Source organism: Sinohyriopsis cumingii, chromosome 17 (assembly GCF_028554795.1).
Source record: "Sinohyriopsis cumingii isolate HCF-2022 chromosome 17, ASM2855479v2, whole genome shotgun sequence".
Classification (NCBI taxonomy): domain Eukaryota; kingdom Metazoa; phylum Mollusca; class Bivalvia; order Unionida; family Unionidae; genus Sinohyriopsis; species Sinohyriopsis cumingii.
The window spans coordinates 15,849,549-15,855,826 of NC_142977.1; positions in this window are offsets into that span (position 1 = coordinate 15,849,549).

Below are 6,278 nucleotides of genomic sequence, written 5' to 3' on the forward strand. Positions count from 1 at the left end.
CCGTCAATAAGATATCTGGCGCTCTCAAATAACGCCATGATACCGTTGTTGACGAAGCCAACTCGAACACGATGGTCATCTGCGTATGGTGCATTATCGGCGGCATTTGTCACGAGTTCTCCCTCGATTTCGATAAACGCTTCACACGGCAAAAAATATTTACTGGTATCTTGGACTTGAAGTTCAATTCGCGATCGTAGGTCAGGTTGCGCTGCATAATAAAAATAATATTGATAATCACGGACAGAATCATCCCTGCGTACTGGGGCGTCCATATCAAACGCGGGATCAGCGGTACGCGCAAACATTCTATTATTTATCATGTTGATGTTTTCAATTGCGATTTTTTCGTCGTAAATTCTTTGAATTTAAACCACTCCCCGCTATCGCGTTCATGAGCGCGTTGGTTGCCGCATCGGCGGATGGCGAAGTCGTCGCCAACGACTCTAATTTTTCTTCCACGGCGTTATTTATTACTTTACTGACATTTGCAGGCATCACTGTCGTTGATGGCATTACCGGTGGTTTCTGTTTTTTTCTCCTGGATTTTACCAACGACATTAGTTTGTCTCGTGCGGCAGAAAACGCCCTTCCGGCAACATCTCCAATGGCACTAATACCCTTATCACGAATAACATCAATAGCCTTCATTCCTAATTGTTTGGCTAACGGCGCTACTTTTGGAGCCATTCTTGTAAATAACCCCGCAATGGTGCTACCGAGACCATCTCCATAGTACGCGCGGTAAATAGGCAATCGCGAGTTTACCACGTAGACGAGTACTGGTTTATCATGGTTGTAGTGTATGATCATCCTTATTAAAAACACCAGTTTTCCAATTAATCATCCACGAGTTCGTCTATGAGCGTTCGATATGTATTAATGTCTATGATACCGCCTGCAAATAACCGCTTGCAAATATCAGCAGCCTCATTGATTATTTCCGTAGAGTTATTTCCGGCTCGTTTTCCTCCAATTAATACCTCTAGCCGTGATATATCACTGAGAACACTATTAGGGCAGGTAACACTAGCGTTTTCAACTAGACCACTACCACTTGGATACCCCTCTCCACTTGTTTTTTTAGAACCAGCTTTTTTTTGACGTTTTTCTCGGACTTCTTCTTTTTGCTGTTGTAGTATTTCTTGTTGTTGTCGTATATCATAATCATCAATTCCTTTTTTAAATTCTTTATATCCCAATTCTTTTGTATCCAAGCGATCAATCTCTTTATTCGTTTTATACAACCAATTAACCCAGTCATCTCGTTTTATATTACTGTTTTTATACTCGTCTTTTAAAAAGTTTTTTCTTGAATGATAGCTTTGAGCGGCAAAATTACCAAAAACCCTATACTCGTCGGATTTCAGTAATTGAGGTCGTTTTATTTGTGCTATAGCCCCTTCAGTGAGTTTATCTATAAAGGGGACTCCTTTTTGAGTGGAAATTTTTTGAAGTTCACCAACATCACCCTGTTCAGAATCATCAATATCAGCTAATCGTTCATACTCTCGTTGGGTTTTTATATCACTGGAAAGTTGTTTTATCCGTTGCTGTGTTTGTTCTGTCTCTGCTGCTATCTTTTCAAGTACAGGAAGAAGAGGCGTCTCTTTCCGTTCGCCCTCCTTAGGAATATCCCCGTATATTGCTCGTTCTGTTGCAGCTGTAACATCCTTAGTCGCTTTAGTTACCGGGGCAAAGAGTTGTTCGCTTCCAACAGTAAAATCGGTTTGCATTTGTTGTCGCGTTTGAAGTTTCTCTCTCACTCTGTCTCGTAACGGTATGAACTTTTTAAGCGCTGCTAGCCGCTCTCTGGCTAGCCGAGTAGTAAGTGATTCACCTACCATTATTGTAAATTGATCCGCAATTTTCTAATTTTCCGCCGAGTGTACCATCGGGGGCTCCACGGAGTTTTCGTCTATAATCCTTCTAATGTTTTTGATCTTACTAGAAATCTCCCGGCGTCGTTCATAAACACGTCCGAGTTTTTTTCGTATTATTTCAACGGCAGTGAATAGTCCAATGAATGCATTTGCGTCATTGTGGTACAGGTTCTCATTAATCGTATGTTGTAATCGCGGGCCAGGGTAAAACGCCCCCGTTTCGACTGTTCGTTAATAATCTCATAATCGGATAATATTTTTTCACTGTCGAGACCATCAGATAATTCAATTCCTTGATTTTTTAATTTTGAAATCTCAGTTAATATATTATTGATGTCTTCGATATTCATTATTCTTATAAAACATCTTATTTCTAATATCAAAAATTTTAATAAAATTTAATAAAATTATTGGGGGTCATTTTTGACCCCGTTTTTTGTATGGACAGTACAATGCCGTAAATCTCCACTCGAGTGTTGTGGCAGATTACAGGCATACATGGACAGTACAATGCCGTAAATCTCCACTCGAGTGTTGTGGCAGATTACAGGCATACATGGACAGTACAATGCCGTAAATCTCCACTCGAGTGTTGTGGCAGATTACAGGCATATACATATACTTAATTAAGGACATTCACATCTTGGAACCCCAAAGCATACATCTCCGGGAGGGAGGCCTAGGGTGACAAACGTCATCGTAGACCGCCCAGAAGATATGCTTGGGGGACATCACTACATGTACTTAATTAAGGATGAAATGATTGATGGATGATGGGACGGCACAAGACAGCACAAACATAAAACGGCGGGGCGGAACTCTACGGCCAATTCAACCAATCAAAAGCAACCCAATTAAATTAACCCGGTTGCATGATTGTGAACAAAAGACAACCACACGCCCGGGTCAAGAGCGTGGGTTAGTTTTGATTAGTTGAATTGGCTTTCGAAAGCCCCAGGCTTATAACGAGTCATCTTGTATATAAAGTGACTAATACAGCGGCGTCAGTCACAAGGTGTGTGTTAATTTGAATTCCCTTGAATCGTTAAACCCTTAAATACTTATTAATGGTGTTTCACGGCATTTAAATGAAACCAAATATTTGAATAAAACATTAAAAAAAAGAATACAGCTGTTAGATAATAGCGTGTATTTCATTAGTTTTCATCGTAAAATGATTAATTAATCGCAACATTAATTGGACTTCAAGGGACATAACTCTTGTCATGCGACGCTATCACAAAACGAGTTATCTCCCTTTGATGTTATATATGAAAATCGAATTCTATGACCCGTCTTTTTTGAGATCGCTGTTTGATATATTCGTTCTGCAACAAATTGTATTGAGGCGATACAAATGTCAAAATATTTTCCTGCCTCATTCATGGAGTGAAATATTTTTTCCTCGTAAGTTGTTGTATCAAATGACTTTACGGGTTTTGCTTTCTTTGAGTATTTACCAGTTTGGCCTTTTTTACTATTTTCACTCTGAGAGATGGCTTGCAGATTACACAGTCTGTTATTTTGATAATTAGAATCAATGTGATCAATAACGAGACTATCTTTGATCAATCCGTGGAAACATTCATAGATGATTCTGTGACAGAGATATTTTTTCCCTCCAGCAGTAAACATTAAATACCCGTGATTGTTTTTCCATCCAACCGGCTTCTTCAGTCTGCGGTTTCTAACAATACCGTCGCGAGATGCCTCGTAATTGACGAGCAGGGGGTGCGGCTGAAATTCTTGGTCCATTTGTATAATAATACTACTTGTCTAATTTATTATTTGGTTTAATTATGAATCTTTCAACGTAGTCTTGGGGGGTTTTGATGACGGAGTCAGCGGTGGGGTCAATGACGGCGTTTTTAATTCGTTTGTCATAATAGCGTTTTAGTTCCCTGTATCGCTTTCCGCCACAATTAATACACAACTGGGATTTTCCTCTTACACCGACGTGGCAAACCAAGCACGGTAGGGGGCCAAGAGAACCATTACGAACGCTTTGTAAATGATATCCGCAGAATTCACCTCTACATGATTTATTGCACGGGGTTGTCGACCCAATCATCAACCATTTGCAGTGATTCATTATACTATATTCTTTCATTTAAATACTTGTTTTAATTATATGGATGAGTTCGAGAGATTAGCAGCAATTAAGCCCCGGAAAAATATTAAGTTCAATCTCGATAGAGTCCTCAAGGACACACCAAAAGCGTTAATAAACGATAGAACCCTGTTAAATAAAATACGCGATTGTATCAATGAATTCAAACGTGATGGTGCATCTCATAGTTGGTCAACATTTCGAATTGATGGCGTTGTTGATGCTACCATGAACGACAACCGCGCAGCAACGATAATATCACAACTTGACGGTAAAAGATATTTCTTCAGAGTAAAATTCATTGTCCGGGTGAAATCAGGCGATTGGATCATACGTGATAAATTTGAACCAGTTCTCAGCGACAAGAAAACAGTCATTGTCAGCCGCGACTCCAAGCCGGGGTTGTTAACCGGAATTGACAGACCATACTATGAACGAGCGTATCCTGAAACATCAGTTGTTTATGGAATATACCCGTTAAATAAGAAACCTGATATCGGAAAACTGAAACCGATGAAACAGTCAACGGGGATAAATTGTGTAGCAGAACGAATAATAGAACATTTTACAAATGCATGTCGAGGAAACAAATTGACTGATTTACGACGTAGCAAAATCAACCAGTGGGAACTAACCGTAAAAGAGCGTGGAGCGACCATCAGCGACATAGCGAGATTAGAAACGTCGTTGAGATTTCCAATAACCGTTACAACGATAACCGGTGAAGTATTATACGAATCAAAGTACAAATCAAATGGGGCCCCAATCAAAATTATTGATCATAACGAACACGCATGGACGCCCGCGATCACAATATTTCCACGGGATAGAACAGTAAAGTATATCCCGGGGGAATTTTTAGGAGAGGACGGTTTTCTCGCGGAGAGGAAACTATTTGATGCTATTGCTTGCTTGTGTAAAAATGACCCTGTATCAGTGTGGTTACTTCGCAGCGCTGAAAACGACATGGATACCTTTGATCAGTTTGTAAGACCAAACGGCGAATTATATCGCACTGAAGCATTTCACAACAGGATGAAAAAAACCGCCATGGAATTTGAAGAGCATGATGAACAACTGCTAACAAATTGTTTTACGATTCCATCGGTTGTAGCTCATGTTGCAGCAAGGAAAAATGCGTGGAGACCAACGCGCAAGGAATTTCTACCGGATGTACAATCCAGTTGTTTGGAATACTATCACGGTGGACTATGGAACACTGAATACAACCGCGACGCTATGATTTCGGTTGATATGGTTGCCTGTTATCCAGCGAGTTTTCTCGGGTATGGATCCGCCGCTGAGTATTTCAAACGATTTGGACACCCCAGACATGAAATGACTCGTGTTGCTATTAATGGACCACTGCCTGATTTTGATTTAAACGGATTCGCTCGCATAGTATCATTTGAGTTCGCGGCAGGACTTCATCGCTGTTGTTATATTTGGATCGGTAGACACATGGCTGAAAAGAAGTGGTTGCCAATAGCGCTGCTACGGTATATGATTGATTGTAGCATGCTAGTTTCGTTGATTGTCAGTGACGCGATTATATCATACCGGGCGCAGACTGAAGTCTGGTTACCAGAACCGGAGCGTCTAGATAGCATAATTGACGAGTCCAGAAAAAACATTGATGCCGACGAGGAATATATCATCGAATGGTCCAGGAGGATATTTAACCAACGAAACAGAGAGGCAAAAGATCTCGGTAGAAGAATAATTGGTAAGTTTACACAAGGTGGAAAAAACTGCGATTACAAACGATATTGCTCACGGCTGATTATAGATGACGCAGAATATGATTTCGTAATCAAGGACGCAGTGGCAAAAAATAGATACGTGAACTGCAAAACAGCTTTCTTGTCCAATGGAACAAGGTTGGGTACAGTTGTTACCTACAGCGACGGAGACAGCCCGGCGTATCCACATTTGAGGGCGTCTATGCTGGGTTATGCCGCTATCAATTTATTCTCGATGATAAATAGATTTCCCGATACCGCGGTTAGAGTAGCCGTTGATTCATTTTATGTTGACGTAGCGTATAAGGAAAACGTAGCCGAGTTTACTAGTCCGGACGAGAGTTGGGGTACATGGAGAATTAAAAATGAAATACGACGCGATTATTCCCCGTCAGCAGATGTCACCGTTGAGAACAACTACTTACGCGGTGATAAATTGTCAGAATGGTCTAATGCACCATCGTGTTCTGATCCAATTTGTAGACACAAGACGGTTTATTTAAGCGGCTGTGGCGGGTCAGGAAAGACGACTCGGGCAATTGA